Source organism: Papio anubis, chromosome 4 (genome assembly GCF_008728515.1).
Source record: "Papio anubis isolate 15944 chromosome 4, Panubis1.0, whole genome shotgun sequence".
Classification (NCBI taxonomy): Eukaryota; Metazoa; Chordata; class Mammalia; order Primates; family Cercopithecidae; genus Papio; species Papio anubis.
In genome coordinates, this window is record NC_044979.1 from 74,333,908 (window position 1) to 74,345,139 (window position 11,232).

Below are 11,232 nucleotides of genomic sequence, written 5' to 3' on the forward strand. Positions count from 1 at the left end.
GGAAAGCCTCCCAGTGCAATCTTTCCATTGGGAGGTAGATGGAGAAATTGAAAGAGAGATAAGAAATTGGCAGGTAGGTGGAGAAAAGTGTGGGGAATCTTGGTTGATGGGAGAATTGGTTGTGGGTATATGTTTGGTAAGTTTATTGGTTACAGTCTACAGTGAGAGTCACACTGCAAACTGTACTGAGAAGAGCCCCTACATCTATTCCATTTTCTTCTCAGCCATAATGCAAATAGGGGCTATTCCCATTAAAGTGATATTAGAAAAGATGGGTCCAAAAATGGAACCTCCCAATAGAAAGTCATTAAGAGTTTTTACAACTTCTGCCACCTTGCAAAGGACAGTCTAGGGCAAATTTGTAAATAAGTGTTCAGTGGGTAGGGACTAAACAAAACCATTCAACAGGTTTGTCAAGCCTATACCCTGTGTACCATAAATAATTCCCACAGAGGGAAGCCCCCTCCATTATAAGTCCAATCCAGAGGAGAGGTACATACCCTGGGGAGGACTGGCAAATGGACTTCACTCATCTCCCTGCAGGCTTCAGGTATAAGTACCTCTTGGTCTGTGTAAATATCTTCACAAAATGGGTGGAAGCCTGCCACACAGGGACTGAGAAGGCACAGGAGGTAGCTAAATTCATCCTAAAGGAACGCATTCCCTGGTTTGAGATACCCAGGTCATTGCAAAGTGACAATGGTTCATTCTTTATTTCCCAAGTAACTCAACAGGTTAGTAGGGCCCTTAGTAGGCCCTTAGTAGGTATAAAGGCATAAAGTAGGCATCGCTTTGCCTGGCAATCGCAATCTTCAGGAAAAGTGGAAAGAACTAAGCAAACCCTCAAACACATCCTCAATAAACTGTGTCAGAAAACAGCACAGCCACGGGTGAACCTCTTACCGTTAGCCCTCCTTCGGAAGCATATTGTCCCTCAGACTCCCTTGCAATTAAGCCCCTTTGAGGCCTTATATGGTAGGCCTTCTTATATTCAGACTTATTACTAGATGAAAAAACTGCCAAAATCACCCACAGTGTCTCTTCTTTAGCAGGCTTCCAACAGGCTTTCCAGCAATTTTGGCTACAAAGAAACCCAAAATCAGAAGGGGAAAAAATACCAGCCTCTGTATCCTCCAGGCTCACTAGTTCTCATTAAAGCTTGGAGGGATGAAGCTCTGAATTCCCAACTAACTCCAGTGTGAAGGGGCCTCTTCACCCCCAGAGCCATTAAAGTACCAGAGATTGTCAGTTGGATACATCACACCTTAGTGAAGCCATGGAAAGGCCCCGAAACACCAGATCGGGAAGCAATGCCCTCAGCTCCAGAACACACTTGCGAGGCACTGGAAAATCTGTAATTCCTCTTTAAGTGAAAGATAAGTAATGACCCTCAACGTCCTTTCTCCTCAGAGTAAGATGATCTTAATATTAGAAATCTTACTCGCAATTGCTCTGATTATTATCACTATTTTAACCCTAACTTGTACACCACTAGGCATTCCAGGGGCAGCTTTCTTTGTGACCAGTTTCTCTCTTCACAGTCACCTTAGGTTGCCATGGGCATGCTCCTGCTGGTTCTCAATCTCACCCCTTTACTGGCAGCACACTACCATCCTGATTTCCCATTATTGGAAAAACCTCAGTAATTGCTCCAAAGCACAGGATCCCCTTACTCCACCAATTGCTCTTCTGCTAAAACACCAGGGAGAGCTTATCCAGCCTCACCAAGAGATTGGACAAGTATAGAGGGAGAACTGCATATTTTCTATCAATGGGAGGCTAATGGGAGATGTTCGGGCCTGCAAATAGCCTTCTTGCAAAAGTAAAGCAAGATTTCCCTGGTATCTGCAAGGAACCTCCCAATTTTTGATCCATCTTTTCTAATATCACTTTAATGGGACTAGCCCCTATTTGCGTTATGGCCAAGAAAAATGAAATGGATGTTCGGGCTCTTCCCAGTACAGTTTGCAATGTTACTCTGACCGTAAATCCTAAGCAACAAACTTACCAAACATATATCCACAACTAATTCTACCATCACACAAGATTCCCCAAACCTTCAAATATTAACTTTCCTCTGGGAACTTTGCTAGATAAATCCACTCAGTTTTGCCAGGGACACCCAAGCTCCTTCAGTAGTCACAATTTCTCATTCCGGCCTGCTGATACAACCAATGCCTGCAAATTACCAACCTCAGCTCTACAGAAGAATGGGTTCTATTGGACCAAACTCAAAATTCTCTTTCTTAGGAAAATAAAACCAAGGGAACTAAACAGAATCAAAGCCCATGCACATAAGTCTTAGCAGGCATGACTATAGCCACCAACTACCTGCGTGTGTTGGCAGCCTTGGCATGTATTGGAGCTGTCCTCACCCCCTTGTTTCATTTTTACATCTCTACTTATCTTAAAACCCAAGGAGCCTTCTATGTTTGTGGCCAGTCAGTTCACCAGTGCCTCCCCACTAACTAGACTGGAACTTGTACTATAGGCTATGTATCCCTAGACATCTTCATAGTCCCTGACAATCTCTCTCTTCCAGCACCAATCTACAGGCATTCTATCTACAGGCATTCCAATTAATTCTCCTTCTCACAGGACTTGGTTTTATAGCCAGTATGGGAACCAGAATTGCTAGAATCACAAAAGCCTCCCTGACCCATAGCCAGCCCTCAAGGGAAATAGCCAAGAACATTGATGCCATGGCTAAAACCTTAACAACTGTGCAAGAGCAAATTGACTCTTTAGCAGCTATAGTCCTCCAAAATGATCAGGAATTAGATAAGTTAACGGCAGCACAGAGAGGAATTTGTTTAGCCTTAGATGAAAAATGTTGCTTATGGGTAAATCAGTCAGGAAAAGTACAATATCAGACAACTCCTAAATGGAGCCTCCCGTTTACTGGAACAAGCCTCTCAGGGTTGGTTAGATTTGGAAGGAACCTGGAAATGGTTCTCCTGAGTTATTCCCCTTTTAGGCCCACTTGTTAGTCTCCTAGTTTTGCGCCGTTTTGGGCCATGTCTTCTAAATCTAGCAACCTGATTTGTCTCCTCACACCTTCAGGCCATCAAGCTCCAGATGATCCTCAGTGAGAGATACCATCCTCTCAATATTTAAGAGTCACACTTCTGTCTCCACTGCTCCGTGTCCTCAGCTCCTAGAGGCCCAGCCTCTGTGGCCCTGTTACCTTTATGTATTGGAAGATCCACAATTAAGAGGCCAGGACTCCCTGGAAGCCAAAAATGAGTCTCACTCTGTTGCCCAGGCTGGAGTGTAGTGGTGTGATGTTGGCTCACTGCAACTGCTGTCTCCCGGGTTCAAGCGATTCTCCTGTTTTAGCCTCCTGAATAGCTGGGATTACAAGTGTGCACCACCACACCTGGGTCAGAAAAACTGGGAAAAACACAGGCTCTTCCACTTAATATTCTCCTTCTTTGGCCAAAAACATTGACATTATTGATAAGCTTGTTAGAAATTCAAAAAATTAGACTTTATTCCAGATCTTCTGGGAAAAAACCCTGTATAACAAGGGGCCATTGCAATTCAGAGACGTGGCCATTGTGGCCATAGAATAGTCTCTGGAGGAGTGGCATTGCCTGGACACTGCACAGCGGAATTTATATAGGGATGTGATGTTAGAGAACTACAGAAACCTGGTCTTCCTTGATATTGTTGTCTTAAGGCCAGACCTCATCACCTGTCTGGAGCAAGGAAAAAAACCTTTGACTATGAAGAGACATGAGATGGTAGCCAACCCCTCAGTTTTGTGTTCTCATTTCACCCAAGATCTTTAGCCAGAGCAGAGCATAAAAGATTCTTTCCAAAAACTGATACTGAGAAGATATGAAAAATATGGACATGACAACTTATAGTTAAAAAAAGGCTGTGAAAGTGTAGATGTGTGTAAGGTGCACAAAAGAGGCTATAATGGACTTAACCAATGTTTGACAACTACCCAGAGCAAAATATTTCAATGTGATAAATATGTGAAAGTCTTTCATCAATTTTCAAATTCAAACAGACGTAAGATAAGACATATTGGAAAAAAGCTTGTCAAATGTATAGAATGTGGCAAAGTTTTCAACCAGTCCTCAAACCTTACTACACATAAGAAAACTCATACCGGAGAGAAGCCCTACAAATGTGAAGAATGTGGCAAAGCCTTCAAATGGTCCTCACATCTTTCTACACATAAGATGATTCATACTGGAGAGAAACCCTACAAATGTGAAGACTGTGGTAAAGCCTTTAACTGCTGCTCTAACCTTGCTCCACATAAGAAAATTCATACTGAAGAGAAACCCTACAAATGTGAAGGATGTGGCAGGGCCTTTAAGTACTTCTCTTCCCTTACTACACATAAGATAATTCATACTGGAGAGAAACCCTACAAATGTGAATGAAGGCTGTGGCAAAGCCTTTAACTGCTCCTCTAACCTTATTACACATAAAAAAATTCATACTGGAGAGAAACCCTACAAATGTGAAGAATGTGGCAAAATCTTCAGTTGGTCCTCTATGCTTACTACACATAAAATAATTCATACTGGAGAGAAACTGTACAAGTGTGAAGGATGTGGCAAAGCTTTTAACCAGTCCCACAACTTTTTCTTCACATAAGAAAATTCATATTGGAGGGAAACCATACAAGTGCGATAAATGTGGCAAAGCCTTTATTTCCTCCTCAAACCTTAATAGACATAATTCATATGGGAGAGAAACCCTACAAGTGGGAACATGTGCAAAGCCTTTAAGCACTCCTCTACCCTTACGAGACATAAGATCATTCATACTGGAGAGAGACCCTATGAGTTTGATGAATGTGGGAAAGCCTTTAACCAGCTATCAACTTTTACTAAATATGAGAATTTATATGGCACATAAACTCTACAAATATAAAGAACGTAACAAAGCTTTTAGGAAGTTCTCAACCCTTATTATACATAATTCATACTGGACAGAAATCCTACAAGTGTGAAGGATGTGGCAAAGCCTATAACAGGTTTTCTTTTTTTTTTTTTTTTTTTTTTGAGACGGAGTCTCGCTCTGTCGCCCAGGCTGGAGTGCAGTGGCTGGATCTCAGCTCACTGCAAGCTCTGCCTCCCGGGTTTATGCCATTCTCCTGCCTCAGCCTCCCGAGTAGCTGGGACTACAGGCGCCCGCCACCATGCCCAGCTAGTTTTTTGTATTTTTTAGTAGAGACGGGGTTTCACCCTGTTAGCCAGGATGGTCTCGATCTCCTGACCTAGTGATCCGCCTGTCTCGGCCTCCCAAAGTGCTGGGATTACAGGCTTGAGCCACCGCGCCCGGCCTATAACAGGTTTTCAATTCTTTTGTTTTGTTTTGTTTTGTTTTGTTTTTGAGATTGTTTCACTCTTGTCACCAGTGCAACGATCTTAGCTCACTGCAAACTCTGCCTCCTAGGTTTAAGACATTCTCTTCCCTCAGCTTCCCTAGTAGCTGAGATTACAACTGCCTACCACCATGCACAGCTAATTTTTTTATTTTTAGTAGAGACACGCGATTTTGCCATGTTTGCCAGGCTGGCCTTGAACTCCTGACCTCAGGTGATCCACCTGCTTTGACCTCCTATAGTGCTGGGATTATAGGCGTGAGCCACGATGCCCAGCCACAAGTTCTCAATTCTTAAGAGACTTGGTGATAATTCATGCTGAAGAGGAACTCTACAAACCTAAGAAATGTGACTGACAGTGTTTTTACCAACACCTCCAACTTCTCTACACATAAAAATAATTATACTAGTGTGAAACCCTAGAGATATATAAAAGGTGACAAAGCCTTTATATGGTTGCCACACTTGATTGTAGGTAAGATAATTCATACTGGCAAAACTCCTACAAGTGTGAAAAATGTGGCAAAACTTTTCATCAGTTCTTATACCTTATTTCACAGGAAAGCTAGTATCCTTGAGAAAAATGGTACAACTATAAAGAATATGGAAAACCCATTAATTCGTACTCACATTTTACTCGACATAAAAAGTTCCTTTTAATAAAAGCGTTAACAGTGCAATTACAGTCAAGAAATCTTTCAGAAAGTATAAGCCTTTAAAGTGAAGAAGAGTATTGGGAAGACAACTATTACAAATATAAAGGGGGTTATAGTACATTTGCTTGTATCACAGATCCTATTGCACACATTTTTACTAGAGGAAAACCCTGTAGCAGTTGCTCAAGCTTTATTCAACATCAGGGAATTTATATTGGAGATGAGTCTTGCAAATGTAATAAGTTTAGAAACACTGATTTTTTTCCCAGAAACTACAGCCTAGAAAACACCAGAGAGTTTATACTAAAATATAAATTTGCAAATGCGGTAAATATAAAAAAAATTAATTCAAAATAGAATGTATTTAAATATCAGAGAATTTACAGTAGAATAACTAAGGCACTGACACTTCAGACATTACACTAAATCAGAGTGTTGGGTATAAAAACGAATCCACAACTACAGTTTTTAGATACATGATTTGCATGTAACTTTAAAAGGAGTGGATTTTTGGAAGCATTGTAATTACATTGAAAGTATACTTGTTTCCTTGAATAAAATTTTTTTAGAACTGCAAAAAAAAAAAAAAAAAAAAAAGAGTCACACTTCTACAGAGGACCACTAGACTGTCCATCAGTGAGACACGAAAGAAGCGAAATCCTGCCCCTGTCTCCCTTGGACCTCGCTGGATACCACTTTCAACAACCCACAAAACCACCCTGCCCTGACAGCAAGAGGCCAAGACCCACAGAACAATCATCACTATCCTTCTGTCAGCAGGAAGTAGTTACGAAGACTGACCTTTCTTTGTCCATGTTCCCAAAGAACTGGGTTAGGAATGTTAGAGTAGGTAGTTTGGCAGACACGAACAGGGCAAAAGAGGCACCCATCCTGCCGCTGCTTCCATGAATCTCAGGCGACCATCAGATGATCAGGCGATCAGGTTATGGCCAGGTGGTTGTTAAGCTGACTCACTAAAATAGTAATTGATGGCAGCTGATGCCAGGGACAGGCAGGTTCCCAGTAGATTGAAAACACCTGAAACATGATCAGCAGCTTCCCGATAAGGTCTCAGGAGTTGGGTGAGTGGGCCCGAGCATGCACACTAAGAGGCAAAATGGTGGAGTTTAACTGGTATACGAGCTTCCTCTAGGAATGCTCAACTGGTAAGGGAAAAATGCCTCAAGTGAGCACACACAAAACTTCAGTAAACACATTGCATATGCAGCCCCTCTCAAGTGCTGGCAGGCCACTGCACACGTGGAGATCCCACCTTAAGGAAAAATCAAGGAAGGAGAGCTGCAAACCTCAGAACTACGCCAGTGTATAAAAACCCCAAGTGAAGGATTGGATGAGGCACTTGGGTCTCTTAAATTGCCCGCTTGACCCTCTTCCAAGTATACTTTCTTTCCTTTCACTCCTGCTCTAAAACTGCTTAAAATAAACTCTCATTCCTGTTCAAAAACTTGCCTTGGTCTCTCACTGTACCTTATACCCCTTAGGTAAATTATTTCCTTTAAGGAGGCAAGAATCAACTTGCTGCAGACCCATATGGATCCACCACTGCTAACAATCCTAGAGCTAACTACCATGTTAGTTTTTGCTCTGATGTTTACTATTTCCCTTCTTGAACTTTCTTTGATCTTACTTTGCTGTTTTTTTCTATCAACAAAAGGATGACATTACCTCTTTAATATCAGTCTTTCTTCTTTTCTAATATATTCATTTAAGAGTATAAATTTTACTTAAATTTAATTTTGGTTGTTTCCTATAAGACTTTATCTGTTGGAAAACTTTCATTCAATTAACATCACTTTCTTATTTCCATTTTACTTCTTTCTCTTTTTTGACTCACGGATTATTTAGAAATGTTACATAATTTTTCAACATGCAAATTTTCTAGGTTTGTAAAAAATTGAATCTAAGCTTGATTGCATTGTAATCAGACAATATATACTATTATCAAGACTCGCTTGATAGCCAGGTATATAGTCAATTTTTGTAGATGCTCCTTGTGAGCTTGAAAGAATGTGTTATCTGCATTACTGAATTACTTGGCAAAAGGTTCTATATAATTCTGTTAGGTTAAGTTTGCTAATTGTGTGTTTTAGGTGCTCTCTATTCTCACTAATCTTTTAAAAAAACTTTTCTAGTTCTACCAATAAACAATGAATGCAAGTTAAAATCAACCATGATGACAGTATGACTCTGTATTTTTCTTGTAGTAGTTCAGCAAATTTTTGCTTTGTATATTTTAAGGTTGTATTAGAAGGAAAATGTACACTTAAAATCACTCTACCCCGCCTCTACTAAAAACACAAAAAATTAGCCAGGCGTGGTGGTGGGCGCCTGTAGTCCCAGCTACTTGGGAGGCTGAGGTAGAAGAATGGCGTGAACCCAGGAGGCGGAGCTTGCAGTGAGCAGAGATCGCGCCATTGCATTACAGCCTGGGCGACAGAGTAAGACTCCATCTCAAAAAAATAAAATAAAATAAATAAATAACAAACATAAAAAGAAAATCACTATATCTTCTGGATGGTCCCTTCTATCCGTGTTAAAACTTTTACTCTCAAAATCTATTTTGATTGATAACAGTATAGTTCTTCCCACCCTTGACTCCTTTTAAGGTCTTTGAGTTTGATATTCTGCAATGTCACCAACATATGGCTAGGTATGCACTACTAAGTCTCAGTATGATTAAAATATTTTCTCTACCCTCCTCTTTTCTTTTTTTCCTTTCCTTCTGGGGATCCAATTTGTCCTACGCTAGATCTTCTCACTTTTGGCCTCCATGTCTTTTTTAGAGTTTCCATCTCTCAGTTTCTCTGTGTTACACTGAGTATAATCTCCCATGAACTATTTTTCATTTCACTAATTATCTTTTCAGATCTGCTTCATTTCCTGTTAAATCCATCCATTAAAGATTTTTGTTTCTCTCTTTCATTTTCTTTTCTTTTCTTTTTTTCTTTTGGTCCCTAATGTCCTTGACACAACCCCACATTGCTTCCTAAAAACTGACCTCAAAAACTTAAGAATGAATTCAGGTCCCTTGCCAATAATTAGCCAAATGCATCACATAATCCATGACTTTATTTGAGCCTAAGCATGTTTTGGCCTGTCTTTATTTGCAACCTACATGGCCTCACTAGTCATCCTCCTTTAGAGGGTGTATTTAGAGGCTTTGTGTGGGACCAGGTGCAGTGGCTCATGCCTGTAATCCCAGCACTTTCGGAGGCTGAGGCAAGTAGATTGCTTGAGCCCAGGGATTTGAGACCAGCCTGGGCAATGTGGGGAAACCCTATTTATATATATATATATATATATAAGCTGGGTGTGGTGGTGCACACCTGCAGTCCCAGCTACTCAGGTGCGGGGATTGCTTAAGCCCAGGAGGTCAAGGCTGCAGTGAGCCATGATCACACCATTGCACTCCAGCCTGAGTGAAAGAGAGAAATCCTGTCTCAAAAAAAAAAAAAAAAAAAAAAGGCTTTGAGTAACTAGCCCAAGGCATTTGAGTCCTGAAGATTAGAAATCATCCTCATAGCCTTTCCAATGGAGTAATACTTTTGGTGTGCTTTGAAATTAAAAAGTGGAAAATGTTTCCCTCAGATTGTGAGAGCCTTTACAAATGTATATTTGAACAATTTTTAAGCTGCTGTACCTCAATAATAAAATGTTTCCTGGCTACTCATTAAGTTTTAAATTTCAATTACTAGATTTTCATTTCTAAAAGTTCAATTTTATATTTTTGAAATCTGCTGCAATTTTTAAATACAATTTACTGTATCCTGGGTTTAAAATTGTCTTTTATTTCTTTAAACTCTGTAGGTATAGTTATTGAGCCTCTATTTGATCATTTCTGTATTTGGGGTCTCTGCAAGTCTGTTTCTGCCATCACTTGTTTCTGCTGGCTTTTGTTTCTCCTGCTCTATTTCTTTGGTTATTTATTTATTTATTTATTTACTGTGATTTGTTGCTCATTGCTTAGATAATTATTTGTTAGGTTTCTTAAGATCTAGGATAAAATCCAGAGAGGATATGTGTTTGTTTCTGCCAGGTGAGTAAATATACTACAAATATGGTATGACTTTATACTAAATTTATAGCTTGAGTTTTTTTTTTTCCATTTTGAGAATTTTGACTCAAAATCTGAGTGATGATAAGCAGATGGATATCATCAACAATCTTGAATTTATTTCAGCAATATTAAACTAATCAGCAATATTAACTTTATTTCTTCTACTTTTTTCAGTCCCAAGACAATTTTCATTTTAGGTTTCTGGGAGTGGAAATATTGAACGGGTTTTTATTTATTTCAACCTTAGATGAATATTGAGCCCTTTGGGGTCAGAGGGTTTTGGTTTTATAGGCATTGGTCCCTTATTAGACTCCTCACTTTAGGATGAATTGGGATTTGGCTTCTGTTCCCCTTGCCCTCTGAGACATTAATACCCAAAGCACAAGATCAATCAGTTAAGATGCCCTCAGGGCAAGAGCAAATTCATCTGGCTTACCTTTCTGGATTTCTGGTTTCCTTTAAATTATGATTTGCTGATTCCATATTATCTTGTGAGATATTTGATGTTTTCAAAAATATTTTATCTATTATCTTTTGTTGTTTATATTAGGCTGTTTTGTTCTGAATTATTTAGCCTGTTGTATTGCCAGAAATCAAAGATGTCCCTTTAAGATATAAAAAAGTTTATGTCATTTATTTTTTAAAGTTCTACTAGACTTTGAATTTATTGATTAATTTGGAGAGAATTTATATCCTTATAAGTTCACCTTATCCAGGAGCCTAGAATATGTATTCATATATCCAACATATTTTCTAGATCTTTTATTAGAGTTTGAACATTTTCTCCATAGAGGTCTTGTGTACTCTTGGTTAACATATTTCTTTATTAAATGCTGTATAGCTTTTCTTGCTATTGTGAGTGCTATCTTCTCTTTGATTCAAATTCATAGTTTTCATTGCTATTAAATATTATTATTTAGCTTGTATCAGGCAACACTGTTGAGTATCCTAATGGTACATCTCTTGGTTCTATTGTTTTACTTTCAAGTAGGTGATTATGTAATCTACAAATAATAATAGTTCTATTTCTTCCCTTACAATTCTTACAGTCCTTATTTCTTTTTCTTTTGTTTTTTGAGACAGGGTCTCTCTCTGTTGCCCAGACTAGAGTGCAGTGGAGTGATCACAGCTCACTGTAGCCTTGA

The 11,232-nt window shown here is 39.4% G+C and overlaps 1 pseudogene; it reads left to right on the forward strand.

The window, feature by feature from the left end:
- Positions 1–4,978, forward strand: part of LOC101004058 — a 28,957-nt pseudogene extending 23,979 nt beyond the window's left edge.
- Positions 4,979–11,232: the final 6,254 nt, after the last annotated feature.